Raw genomic sequence first — 15,247 nt, forward strand, 5'->3', positions numbered from 1 at the left:
AAATAAAAAATAAAAAAGTTAATCATAAAATAAAAAAAGGCAATCAGAAATATAGGCTATGAGGTTTGACTCCAAGAGGCTGCCGTAGTCCAGGTTCCATATTTGGAAAGGGCAGGAAGTCTTCCCATAGAAAGGAGCTGGACTGCTGCTGCCCTCACAAGGTATCTACTTTCTGACCGTGTTAGCAAAACGTGCTTTATGGTGATTTTTATATAAGTTCATTCAAAGACAGGGGATTTGAGGGGGGAGGGGAATAAACAGCAAGTTAAAACACAGATAACCAGACAGGTAATTAATAAACATAATTAATTATAATTATTGCAATGCATCAATGGGTCATACAAACAGTATCTCTGTATTGGCTTTACTCCAGCAGTGCTTCCTGGATACAGATTACTCTACACATGTTGATGGACTGCACATGAAAAGCTCTGCCTTGCAGGGTGCACTAATTCATATGCTGATGGAATTTAAGTGGAGTTGCCATTACTGAAGTTTTTGTACATCCCAAATAGTTAATATTATCCAGCTATGGGTTGTGCTTTTATTTAAAAATAAATATATATATATATATATATATATAATATATATATATATAATGTGTTTCTATGGTGTGGCAGGCACTATATTGTACAGTGCTGTACACATTCATAGAGCACTATTAAAAGATTTTGAGAGTTCGAGAGCTCATACAGATACTCCAGTGCGTCGTAGGTTATTATTTATATTATTATTTTTATAATTTTATTATTTATATAGCGCCATCAAATTCCTAGCGCTGTACAAGGGGTTGACTAACAGACGTGTAATTGTAACTAGACAACTGGACGTACAGGAACAGAGGGGTGGAAGGCCCTGCTAAATGAGCTTACATGCTAGAGGGAGTGGGGTATAGTGACACAAAGGGTAAAAGTAGGGGTACGAAGTAGGTTGTTAGAAAAGTATTCACTGAGGGCTTAGTAGGGAATTTTGACAGTTGCAGGAGAGGAGTCATGGGGGTTGGGGGATAAAAACCTGCTAACAGTTTAAATGATACGCTTTTTGGAGTGAGTTTTCAATGGGTCACTGGGTGAGCATCTAGCCTTGGAGGGCAGTGAGTTCCACAGAGGAGGTGCAGCCCTGGAGAAATCTTGGAGGCGAGCGTTGGAGGTGGGAGTACGGACAGAGGATATACGTAGGTCTTTGGCAGAGTGTAGGGGCCTTGATGGGACATACTTGTGTATTAGGGAGGATAGGTAGGTTGGAGCAGCATTATGTAGGGACTTGTAAGCAAGCACCAGAATTTTAAAATCAAAACGGACACTTATTTGCACGGACACCACTGAGCTGCCGACCTCCCTTCTGCGATTCATACGAACGCCGTCCGTTCGGTACTTTCCCTATGTGAGCAGTGTTACCCCAGATAGCTATGCCATGGAGCCCATTTGTGTAACGAAAGACTGTGGCTCCATGGCGATTGAACTGTATGTATGTTATCTGAGTGCCATTCAGTAATAATGTGCGCTCAGATCTAAGCTATCTGGGGCTATGTTGAATGTATATGTTTTATGTAGTAATTGTACCACTGTGTAATTTTATGTCTTTTCACTAAGATGTGGCTAATGGAGTTTTGCCTCTGTCCTTGGAGATAATTGGATTACTTCCCAATTATCTCCAGGATAGAGAGGAGGGATTGTAATGTGCATGTGGGGGTGGTTAAGGTTAAACTATCCAGTTTGTGTCCCAGTGTCCCACCAGGTCCCCTATGTCCACCTAGTGGGAAACCTGCATAAATACCGGGCAGGTTGCCCAGATTAAACAGATCACTGCTTGACCCTCAAAACGAAGTGTTGTCTTGTTCTTGGGGGCATTTGATTGTATGCTGTTACAGTTCGACTGCCAGGAGTGTAAACTGTTCGGATGGGTTTCCTGTTCGGCTGTTTACAGCATTCGTATTGTTTCCTGTTCGGGAGATTGGTGCTTGCAGTAGCTGCCTGTGTATCTGGAAGGGAATATCCTTTAAACGGCTGTTTAATCTTTTGTGTGCCTGGGGGTGCCGTTACAAGCGGCTCTGTCACTTTTGTCCCCCTTTTGCATGCACCTCTGCTGTCCTGTTTTTTGCATTCATTCATTTATTTTTAAAACAAACTTTTTTTTTTAAAGTTATGCCTAAAGGGGTAAGGATTACAGGTTGACAAAGGGTGGGGCTTTAATCAAACTCCACTGCCTTTGTCATCGGCAGTGTTCCCCTTCTTCCAGCATTGCGTCACATCCTGGAGCGGCATGTCACTGGCAGTCTGTGTTGACTCTTGCGTTGTCGACACATTTGACCTGCCCTTTTAGACTGTAAGCTCGTTTGAGCAGGGTCCTCTTCAACTTATCGTTTCTGTAAGTTTTCTTGTAATTGTCCTATTTATAGTTAAATCCCCCCTCTCATAATATTGTAAAGCGCTGCGGAATCTGTTGGCGCTATATTAATGGCGATAATAATGCATGTCCAAGGAAGGGCAGAATATGGACTTCCTGGCCATCACCATTTTAGAAACACAAAGATGGTAGAGGCGTTAGAGAATTCCTGCTGGGATCGGCACAGTGTTGGAATAAATAAATTCCATGTGTACAGGGGCCTAAAATGGTTCTGGGTGGGGGGCTGTAGAATACATTAGTTGGCTTGAGGGCCGGACAAAACATTAGTGACAGAGCCACTTTAACCCCTTAAGGACACATGACATGTCTGACACGTCATGATTCCCTTTTATTCCAGAAGTTTGGTCCTTAAGGGGTTAAAATTTTACTTTACTTTTGGGATTTTTTCAATTATTACTGTAATCTGCTATAGTCTGCGCATTGAGTAATTATAACCAGGGAAGGGAGGAGGCTGGGTACTAATTTTGATTAATGTGTCTGTCAGAAATACATGTTATAACTTAAAAATAGTAAGACTTCTGCTTTTGTTTTGGAAATCTCTGTGATGAGGGGAAAACTGAGAGTTTGACAGGTTACCACCTATTTAGTGTACAGAGCATCCATCAGCACTGTATAACAAGTATCACACACCTTGTTCCTGTAGATTGACCGTCCTCTGATGCACTAAGGGACACTCAAAGCACCAAAACAACTTTAGCTCAATGAAGTCCTCCTGCAGTCTCTCTGCTTCAGTTACTGCCATTTAGGAGTTAAATCACTTTTATTTAGGAAGCCCTCGCCACACCAGCATGGCTAAAACTCACACAGCCTCCCTACAGATAGGATATTTATAGCCTATTAGCTTTACTTATTGCTCTGTAATTTAGTTTTGAACTTGTGTTCCTGACCCTATAGTGTTAAACTAACTATTTAGGTGGCCAACCCCCTTTATTCAAATTAAAGGGATCCTATAGTGCCAGGAAAACCACCCTGTTTTCCTGGCACTATAGACTCCTAGAGTACTCCCACTCTTGTGAGGCTGAAGGGGACATCGGCGCTGGGTCAGGCTCCGCCCACGCTCCTCCCCCGCCAATGTCAGCTGGCGGGTGAGACCTAATTTGCATTTACGGCAATGGTCGCGCGCGCATTAGACCTCTCCATGGGAAAGCATTGAATCTGACACTGTAGGCCTGTGAGGACGTCCAGCATCAGCCCGTTTGGATTCCGGAAGCCCTGTAGTAGCCTTCCAGTAGACAGCCACTGCGTTGGCCCCACCTCCAATTTGCCACCTTTGTTGACATCAGAATTGATGATCTCAGCCAATAACAATGCTTTCCCATATGAAAGCATTAGATTGGCTGAGATTGTCATTTCTGATGATCTCAGCCATGGAGGTGTGCCAGCAGCGGAGCCAAATGCCAGCCTGGCCAATCAGGATCTTTTCATAGAGATGCATTGAATCAATGCATCTCAATGGGGAAAGTTCAGCGTCTCCATGCAGAGCGTGGAGACGCTAAACATCAGTGCTGTACACTGTACAGCACTGACCAAGGAAGCATCTCTACTAGCCATCTGAGGATTGGCCATGGAGGTATCCCTATGAAGCAATGTTTTTTTCTGAAAAGGCAGTCTTTACATTAAAAAGCCTGTAAGGACTGACTATACTCACCAGAACAACTACATTAAGCTGTAGTTGTTCTGGCAACTATAGTGTCCCTTTTAAATACACCTCTAATGGCTGTCTTCCTGAGGCACTACCTCCTCCAGAACCAAGTGGAACTTTGGATTGGTCGAGATCTCAGAAGATGTCAGCAGGCATGATGATGTCTTCAGAGTCGGAACAGGCAACTGAAATGAAGGAGTCTCGGCCCTGCAAATGAGGTGATTAATCTTTATTTGACTTAATTTTTTTATTAGCATAGAGTGGTGAACAATGATTACAATGGAGAAGGGAACAGTCCTGAAAAAAAAAATATTTTTGAAACTATAGGTTCTGTGACGGACCGCCTGGCACCCCGACCGGGTACCTTCATCAATCGCTGCTTTCTAGTAATCCTGGAGTACCATAAGTACCACACCGGACACCATAACCACCGTGAACCCCACAAACCAACGCAACCAAACCAAACCTGGACCCAAGACCAGGATCCAGCTTCCAGTGGCTAGACCTCTTCTAGTCCAGTGAGCAAAGCAGGCTGCTCTTACAAGAGCAATCATTGTAAGCCAAAGGAGTATAGTGATTATAGCAATCCCCAAAGTTAATATACGGTAGCTCTCCAATCCCCCAAACATGAGCCTAGACTACATGAAGGGTAAAACGAATATCTTTAATGGCAGCCACAATTGGCCTTATATGCAGGTCCCCATGCAAGGGGCACTACCCCCCCTGGACCTGAGAGTAGACTACAGTAAAAATATACACACATTACATTGACCCTCCCCTATGCCTGGGAGATAATTGAGTCAGCACTGTATTAAACTCAATTATCTCCAGGCACAGAAAACATACATTACATACATACATTTACAAACCCCCAAAATACCTTAAAAACACAAAATCCCCACATCCCCTGATAGCCCCGATCTGGGTGACCAACATATCCAAAAATCACCCAGATCGATTCAGGATATTCCTGGAAGTCATAATTTACCTTGTTCGTGGGAACGTTTCCACCGAACCGTGCTCTTCTAAGTTGTGTAGAACCGAACGCAGGTGATCCTGGAAGTCCAGCTGTTTGGGAGTATCAGTATCCGAAAACCGTTCCATGAACTCGACGACCAAACGCCACTGCCTGCGTTCGCGGCAACAAGATGGCCGCCACCTCGTGGTCATTCATGTGAACAGCGGCCACCCAGACGAACACTGCAGTGGAAAGTGTTACAAATTGTCAATTAGGCTTAAGCCCTTCCCGACCGGGGACGGAAATTTTCCGTCAACCTTGTCCTTCAGTTATGGACCGTTGACGGAAAATTTCCGTCATTTACTAAAGTTAACCCCAGATCGCCGCGATCGTGGGGTTAACGGTGCTCTGGTCTGCCTCTGTATTAGAGGCAGACCGGGATCACCCCATCGGGCTGTCCCAGCACCGGTGCTCGCTCTGACAGCATGTCAGAGCGAGCACATGTGCTGTGTATACTCACCTTCCGCCTCCCTGCACTTCTGGGTTCTGTGTGAAGTGCAGGGAGACGGATCAGTGCTGATCCTCCTCTCCCTGTGTGTAAAAATAAAAAATAAAAATAAAGTTAAATCCTACCCCCCCTTTCCCCTGCTTTAATAAAATTAACCCCTTCCCTGCCAATTGATCACTGACTACAGTGATCAATTGGCAGGGTATACATTTTAATGTCATCTGATTATTTTTTTTTAACCCCTGAGGGTTAATTATTTATTTTTTTTAACCCTCAGGGGTTCAATTTATTTAATTAATTTAAATATTTTATAATTATATATTTTTCTAGCTGGGGTGGGTGGAAGTTATGGGAAAATGGGGAATTTACGGTTAGTGCTGCTTACTGCTAGTTAGGGGTTAACGGTAAAAGAAAAGTTTAGAAAAAAATTTAAAAGTGTAAAAAAAGTTAAGATAGTGTAAAATATTTAATAAGAAAAAAAAAGTTTAAAAACGGGTTTTACAAAGTAAAAAAAGTTTTACAAAGTAAAAAAATAAATTTAAAAATGCTCATTACCACTACACTTGGTACAAGCTAGCGGAAAAATGATCCCACGCTAAGGTTCAAAATATGCCTTTTGAATTACCCTGGGATGTCTTCTTTAAGAAATAGTATGCCTTTATGGTGTAATTGGATTATATAGCCTTGTAAAATACTCTAAAATGGGACATGGACACAGCGTAAAAATTCAAAGTTTGAAAAAAAAAAATGGAATGGCGGTGTCTCAAATGTGCCCCTTCAATGTCCACATATACCTGGCAAAGGTACATACGGGGGTATTGCTGTACTCAGCCGACATAGCTGAGCAACATATGAAGTAGTATACAGTCGTAGTACACATAAGGTTTGCAAAATATACTGCGCAAACTCACTTTGTGTGTCAAAAAGGCAGAAAAAATTATTACCACTACACTTGGTACAAGCTAGCGGAAAAATTATCCCACGCTAAGGTTCAAAATAGGCATTTTGAAATACCCTAGGACAGGGGTAGGCAACCTTCGGCTCTACAGATGTTTTGGACTACATCTCCCATAATGCTTTTACAGCCATATTGCTGGCAAAGCATCAAGGGAGATGTAGTCCACAACATCTGTAGAGCCGAAGGTTGCCTACCCCTGCCCTAGGATGTCTTCTTTAAGAAATGGTATGGCTTTATGGGGTATTTGGATTATATAACCTGATAAAATACTCTAAAATGAGACATGGGCACAGTGTAAAAATGTAAAGTTTGAAAATAACTGGAATAGCTGTGTCCCAAATGTGCACTTCCGATGTCCACATATACCAGGCAAAGGTACATACGGGGGTATTTCTGTACTCAGCCGACATAGCTGAGCAACATATGAAGTATTATACAGTCGTAGCACACATACAAATTGAAAAATATACTGTGCAAATTCACTTTGTGTGTCAAACAGGCAAAAAAACTCTTATTACCATTACACTTGGTACAAGCTAGCGGAAAAATTATCCCACGCTAAGGTTCAAAATATGCCTTTTGAAATACCCTGGGATGTGTTCTTTAAGAAATGGTATGCCTTTATGGTGTAGTTGTAATATGTAGCCTGCTCAAGTGCTCCAAAGTGGGACACGGACGCATCAAAACCCTCCATGAAAATTCACACTTAAAAACCTTAACTTGTTACGTCTCTTTTACAGCAGTGTAACTTCACAAAATAGTGTCTAGGTCATACATTGGGCATATTGTTTTACTCAGAAGACTTAGCTGAGCATAATTTGGGGGGTTTGAACTTAGTGGCACATATGAAATGTACAAAATGCCCAGCAAAAATGTAATCCGTATGTAAAAAATGCCCAAAATTATTTTTTACTACATACTTTGTCATATATTGGTGAAAAAATGGGGGCATATTAAGGCACAATATGCACCATATGGGATACCCTGGAGTGTCTACTTTTACAAATGGTAGGCCTTTGTGTGGTTTTTTTGAACAGTCAAACTGCTATAATACCCCAAATTGAAGCATAGGCCCATTAAATCCGCCTCTCAAAATTCTACTGTAAATGTTGAAACGGACAGGTCTCCTATATGGCACTGTAGCTTCACGAAATAATGCCAAAGACATACAATGGGGGTATCACTGTACTCAGCAGATGTAACTGAATACAAAATAAAACTTTGTACAGGAATAGCACACACCAACTTTACAAAATACACATGAGAAGTTCTTTGTTATAAGTTTGTGTGCCAAAACCCCCCCCAAAACAAAATTTTACTCCAATATTTAGCAGAGATTGGCGGTGAAATGGCTACTTAGAAAGTGTCAAAACAACCTTAGGACAATAGCCTGTGATGTCTACTTTATATAAATATATACTTTTGTGTGGCAATTTTGTTTTCTTTTATGGCTATTAATCTTACAAGACAAACATACCAAATTCTAAAATCGCTCCACATTAAAAGTTTATTTTACTCCTTGTGCTTTGTGACCTGTAACTACCAAAAAAAACTTAAAATCCCAGACACATTATATATTCTGTAAATCAGAACAACTAAATACATTTATTTTTAATTACTTTCTTTAACCTGCACTAACTAGGCACACATTATTATTGCAAAAACTGTACAAAAAACACATTTCTCTTTTTTTTTTGCATTTTTCTGTATTTTTTTTAATAATAAATAAGCATTTATATATATATATATATATATATATATATATATATATATATATATGTGACATCAAATTAAAGCCCTTTATGTCCTTTAAAAAACAGTATATATGTGTCAGTGCAATAAACGAGAGAGATGCAAATTGCAGTTGAACGTATACAGCAAGAAAATGCAAAAATTGCTTGTGTCATTAAGCGTAAGACAAGCTTCTGAAGCTGTGTCCTTAAGGGGTTAACAAGTTCCCGGGTGGTTTGTGCGGCTGTTCGGGAACCGAACCATATAATCCCAATTTTACGAACAGAGCCTTTTTAAAGTATTTTTAGCCAGGTCTATTGCAGGGGGCCATAGTCCTGAGGCAGGAGGCTGGCAAGCAGGCCCCTCCAAGAACCCGTGACGAGGTAACGAGGTACAGTTCCTCACAGGTTACTGAGATTCAATGCAGCAAATCTTCAAACATGAAATTGTGCACCTTCATTTTTTTTTTTTTTCTTTTTTGAAACAATAACTTTACAGCCAATACAACCTGTCCTGTAAATCTCACCACACATTTTATTTCCATAATTTATTACTGACATTGCAAGATTTATTCCTTTCTTTAAGAGCTGACACTGCTTTCTTCATGCACGGGCTGTTCTTTGTAGACATAGTGTGTCACACTACCTGTGACAAATTGGGACTTTAAATATCTCGCACCCTTAACAGGAGGGACGTGCAAGCTCGTATCGAACTGCAACTCCCAATAATTTTTAGCAGCCGCTTGTGGTTTTATAATGTGTCTATAATTTGTGGAATGTTTGTGTGTATTCACTAAACACTGACTTGTAGTGAAATAAAATAGAATGGGAACATTTTGTCCAATAAAGCTGATTTGGCAATATAAGTTCTTCAAACGAGCGTAAGTTGCAGTGTGATTATTTTAGCCTGAATTTTGAAATAATGTACCGTATATACTCGAGTGTAAGCCGAGTTTTTCAGCACATTTTTTGTGCTGAAAAACCGGAACTCGGCTTATACTCGAGTCAATAGTCTGTATTATGGCAATTTGCATTGCCATAACACAGACTGGGGGAGAGGGGGGCTGTCAGAGCTGTAACTTACCTTCACAGCAGCTCCTGTCAGCTCTCTCCTCCTCCGCGCCGTCCGTTCAGCACCTCGGTCAGCTCCCAGTGTAAATCTCGCGAGAGCCGCGGCTCTCGCGAGACTTACAGTGTGAGCTGACAGAGGGAGCTGCACGGACGGCGCGGAGGAGGAGAGAGCTGACAGGAGCTGCTGTGAAGGTAAGTTACAGCTCTGACAGCCCCCCTCTCCCCCCACTGAACTGCCAATGCCACTAGACCACCAGGGAAGGAGCCCCCCTCCCTGGCCAGCTAGCAAGCAGGGAGGGGGGACGAAAATAATAATAGAGATATTAATAATAATAATAAAAATTTAATAAAAGTATTAATAATAATAATAATAATGAACAAAATATTAAAAAATAATAAAAAAATAATAATAATTAAAAAAAAAATAATATAACAAAAAAACCAATTAGTATTAAAATAATAAAAAAAATAATAAAAAATGCCCACCCCCACCAAGGCTCTGCATCACACACTCAAACACTGCATTCATACACACTGCACTAATACACACAAGCACACTGCACTCATACACACACACTGCACTCATACACACACACTGCACTCATACACACACACTGCACTCATACACACACACACTGCACTCATACACACACACACTGCACTCATACACACACACACTGCACTCATACACACTGCACTCATACACACTGCACTCATACACACTGCACTCATACACACTGCATTCATACACACTGCATTCATACACACACACACACTGCACTCATACATTGCACTCATACACACTGCACTCTTACACACACACTGCACTCTTACACACACACTGCACTCTTACACACACACTGCACTCTTACACACACACTGCACTCATATACACACACTGCACTCATATACACACACCGCATTCATACACACACACTGCACTCATATATACACACACTGCACTCATACACACACACACTGCACTCATATATACACACACTGCACTCATACACACACACACTGCATTCATACACACACACACTGCACTCATATATACACACACTGCACTCATACACACACACACTGCATTCATACACACACACTGCATTCATACACAAACACACTGCATTCATACACAAACACACTGCATTCATACACAAACACACTGCATTCATACACACACACACACTGCATTCATACACACACACACTGCATTCATACACACACTGCAAATAAATATTCAATTAATATAATTTTTTTAGGATCTAATTTTATTTAGAGATTTACCAGTAGCTGCTGCATTTTCCACCCTAGTCTTATACTCGAGTCAATAAGTTTTCCCATTTTTTTGGGGTAAAATTGGGGGCCTCGGCTTATATTCGGGTCGGCTTATACTCGAGTATATACGGTATTTAATTCATTACAATTTTATTTGAATTTCTCTCACAATTGAAGGACGTGATCTAAGACAGACATCTCATAATCTGGCCCCCCAATATTTTTGCAGAACTACAACTCCCATGATTCTTTGACCTTATATTGCATTCAAAGAATCCTGGGAGTTGTAGGTCATCAGGAAGGCTAGAGTTTGAGATTCCTGAAGTTGTCTTTATATTTTCCTAGTTATGTTAATTATGTTGCCACCCAGTGGTAGTAAGTGGTATGGCAACATTTAATTTAATCTACAGATGTAGTCTTTTGCATAGGCATTGACACTAAAACCATTTCAGTTTTATCCATACATACATTTTTTGCTATAATCTAAATGTAATTCGTCGGGATTGGGCAAACATAGACAAACCTCTTTCAGGATCCAGAATCATGCTTCCTGTTATTTTGATTGCTTATGAGACAGCTCAGTAAATATAGCTCCAGTTTGTCCGAGTCATGAGTTCTATGACTTGCAAGGTCAACTTGGCTGTTGTCCAAGGTCAATAAAATGCATGCCAATTGGGTACACTGCTGAAGAACAAAAATAAAGAAAAACATGTCCAAGGAGTGTTTAAGTTAAACGGGTTACTACAGGCACCATGACCATTTCAGTGGTTTGAAGTGGTCATGGTGTCTGGAGTCTGACTGTGCAGTGATTTGCTATAAAAATGTTGCACATACTAAGTTTAACCCCTCTGCTGCAGGAGGTGTAACGCCACCTCCAGGTAGCTCAGGGGGTTGTCATCAGCCAGCTTTAAACTAGATTTCTGGACTGGCTAATGTCCATTCTGTGCAAATTTCGATGCATCTATGCTCATTGATTGGCTATGAGCAATTGGCTAACGCTCTCATCCAGTGAATTAGTGGTAGGATCGATATCCGCTTTCTGCAGCTCTTCAGAATCGGAATGTCGTAAATCATGTGTGACAAACTCCTCTTTTCAAGTGAGTTTGCCACAAGCTGCTGGAGGAGCCTGCTTGCCAGCCTCCTGCCCACAGACTATGGGCCCTGCAGGGAAACCTGTAAAGACTTCCGAACTTGACCAACCGTTAGCACTGATTTCCCTGGAACTGTTTTGGGTATGGGGCCATGCTTGCGGTCGGTCAACACTATGACTTCCATGAAATTCCTGAACCCCTGAACCGATCTGGGTGATTTTTTAATATATTGTTCACCCAGATCGGGGCTATCAGGGGATATGTTGGATTTTGGGGTACTTTCTGAACTTTGTGAAAATGTGATTTTTTCTGGCTGGAGATAATTGAGTTACTTACAGGACTTTACTCAATTAACTCCTAAGCAGAGGGGAGGGATTGTGTGCTGTACATGGGCGTATTACAGACTGTATGTATGTTCTGATTGGTTTATGTCCTTTGTGTTTTTGTGCCCCATCAGGTCCAGGGGGTGTTCCTCTGGCCTGGAAAATTGTATAAAAGGCCACTGTGTCCCATTAAACTTGAGATTCCTACTTACACTCCAAAACTATGTGTCGTCCAGTTATTGGAGGGAAAGAAGATTTTCTCCTGTGTCTGCTGTTCCAGCTTGCAGGAGATTCAACGGGGAAAGTCCTTCTAAGGACTAGAGCTAATTCCCCATTCGGTTCCAGAGTTCCCAGGACTGAGTGTCGTCCAGTGCCTGGAGGTGTCAGAGCGAATTTTCCCTTCGGCTCCAGGAGGGAGGTGGCGGTTCCAGGGCCATAGTCAAGCAACAGTGAGTGAGGGCAAGAAGTGCTGTGGTTTGTCCCCTGTTCCAGCTAGGAAGTGGTACTTGGCGGAGGTACCCAGTTGGGGTACAGGGAGCTCCGTTACATCATGTTCAGTGGAGATCCAGTGCACGCCAGGACCAGGCAAGTGGGCAAACTGTTGTAACTGGTTTGTCCTATTACCAGGAAACGTGCCAGGGTACTAGTCTATAGCGGGCTAGAGTGGCTATGAAAGTGGAAGTAACCCTTTAACTAACCCCATACAATTTGTAGCAAATCGGGACACCAACAAAGAAAAAATATACACACAGGAAGAATATAGCTTTGGTAAAGCCAATATCCTTAATAAAATTACTATGTATTATATCATTTTCAAAAGAAAAAACATGTCACAAAATGTGAAAATAAATCCCAGGGCAGCAAACAATAAAAAGGAGGAATTTCTCCAACAGCAAGCTGAGTCAAGAAGCTTAATATGTTTTGCACCATAAAAGGGTGCTTACCCATAAGCAATGTATTTTGAATCACTAATGCATGTTCAGGAATCCACGAGTTAAGCTAGTGCAGTCCCATCGTGTGTAATGATACACTCTCGCTCTGCTTATTGGGGAAATGCTTCTGATATCCTCACAAGTGGACCGCCAGGAAACATATTGGGACTGGCCTGACGAATCCAAGAATGTTGAGAGATATGGCTAATGTAAAGTGCATCTTGCCATCATCCGCTTAATTGTAGATGACACAATCACTGTAGTAGATTGTAAACTGTTTAAAGTGTATTGGTGTGTGTGGTTTTTGTAGAGGATTAAGATCATCGAAACCACCCAAAAAATAAATATAAACCATTAATGCAACAGAAGCTTGCAAGCTCAAACGCCAACATGTTTCGACTTATCAATAGGTTGATGATACTGCTATATCCATCCTGCGTTTTTTGGCAAAACAGTTGCCACTATCTTACTGGGCATGATGAGAGCTGCAGTCCATGGCACATGTAGTGTCAGAGAGTGATTATCACTGGCTTCCACTGCAGTATTAATTCTATGGATTTTTGCCTAGGTCTCCCTCTTGGTAGCAGTCTATATACTGAGCCATTTTCCTGCTTTGTCAGGGACTGAATTTGCAATAGTACATCACTGTACGTGCTGAGCTTATTATTACTGCTAATGAAAACAAATTCTTGGGCCGTCACTTAAGGAAAATATGCACTATAGATAGGGGTGCGGTGCACTTAAAGATCAGCTGGCTTTCCTAGGGGTGAATCACTTAGTTTCTTTTATTTGTATTGCACTTTAGAAATCACTCGGATAAATCTGGGGAATAAAGTACTGTCACGCTATTTTAAATTGATGGATAGAAATGCATGCTTAGAGATTAGGTCTATGTTTTTTTTTTTTAATTCTAGATTGGGCATAAAAACAACAGGCAATATGGCTCAATAAAATGATTAATTCATTATGAAGCCTGTTATGTCTGTGCGCACATTTGGCGTCTTTTCTATCACATACACACCCAGAATGTATCCCCCTCAATATACATATGAGTGTAGGCGTGTGAATTCAGGAGCCTGTGTGTTCTACAGGATAATATTAATCATCATCTCTAAATGGCTTTCCGTGCTCAAATAAATGAAATTGCAGTGATTCTTTTTATTTAAAAAAAAAAATAAAAAAAAATCTGTTATCCATTCCAGCAGCCATCCTGCCGCTATTGGCCTGTTCACAACCTGGTTCACAGTGTCATTAGCCATGTTGTGTACAGAGATCTTCCAAGCGTTTACGTAATTTAGGCATTCACGAGTGGAGGTAAATGCAGACTGAACTCACAACTTGCATTGATCTTGGCCAGCAATATAGGAAGTCAAATTAAGCAAGATCAGGGGTGCCCAAAAGGTAGATCCAAAATGTTGTAGAACTACAACTCCCATGATACTTTGAGTGCCTTAACATGCCTTGAGAATGACCAGGCATCATGGAAGTTGTAGTTTTAAAACATCTGGAGATCTACCTTTTGGACACCCCTGAGCTAGATCATGACAAAAAAGATCACAGTGCTCCATGCATCCTACACAATGTACTGTTGTAGTTGTTTTGGTACCCTTTAACATGATTTTTGGGGAAATTGTTTGCCAGTGATGTTTGCATGCATTATATATTATTATACTATAGATGGGGAAAAAAATATTTTTTTTGACCAGATCAGTTATTTTTTTTAATGACAAACTATAAATCTTGATTTATATAATGTTTAGATGTGAGATTTTCATCAGATCAAGTAAAGATTTATCAAGCATATGGTTTAATTTAATTTTAAACATGGAACACAGTCTGTGTTGATCAATGTTTTTGTTGCATTGCCAGCGCTGATCATCAAAGCTGACTTTCAAGCCTCAACTTGTTGATTGCAGATAAATGTGATTTAAATGCGACCATTTGGTATTGGAGGAACATACGCTTTTTATCTTCCATAATGCCAAGCAGGGCGGATCCTAGTGTCACTGACGCCTGGGGGCAAGCATATTTTGGGTAACCTGTCACCCACATATAGTAGGGGAAGTAAGGGGCTGTATTAGGGGTGTAAGGGGTTGTAGTGGTGGTTAGGGCTGTAGTGGGGGGTTAAGGCTTTAGCTGGGGGTTTATGGCTATAGTTAAGAGTAAGGGCATTAGTAGGGCACAGAGGCTGCAGTTGGGCGGATAGGGGCTAAAGAAAAAGGCACTAGTTAATATATACCCCCCCCCCCCCCCCACACACACACACACACACTCCCTGATGCTTACCTTGGGCCAAGTAAGGGGGGGATCATGTTACCAGGTGGTCTGGAAGGAGCCTGGAGCCAAGTGC

At 41.3% G+C, this 15,247-nt stretch overlaps 1 protein-coding gene across 1 annotated transcript in view; it reads left to right on the top strand.

Annotated features, from left to right (window-relative positions):
- Positions 1 to 112: 112 nt before the first annotated feature.
- SLX4IP (SLX4 interacting protein) overlaps positions 113 to 15,247 on the top strand; it is a 137,928-nt gene continuing 122,793 nt past the window's right edge. Inside the window, exon 1 of the mRNA XM_063444022.1 lies at positions 113 to 161. The gene's annotated coding sequence lies outside the window, so the exon portion shown is untranslated. The remainder of the gene's footprint in view (positions 162 to 15,247) is intronic.

Source organism: Pelobates fuscus, chromosome 2, assembly GCF_036172605.1.
Source record: "Pelobates fuscus isolate aPelFus1 chromosome 2, aPelFus1.pri, whole genome shotgun sequence".
Lineage (NCBI taxonomy): Eukaryota > Metazoa > Chordata > Amphibia > Anura > Pelobatidae > Pelobates > Pelobates fuscus.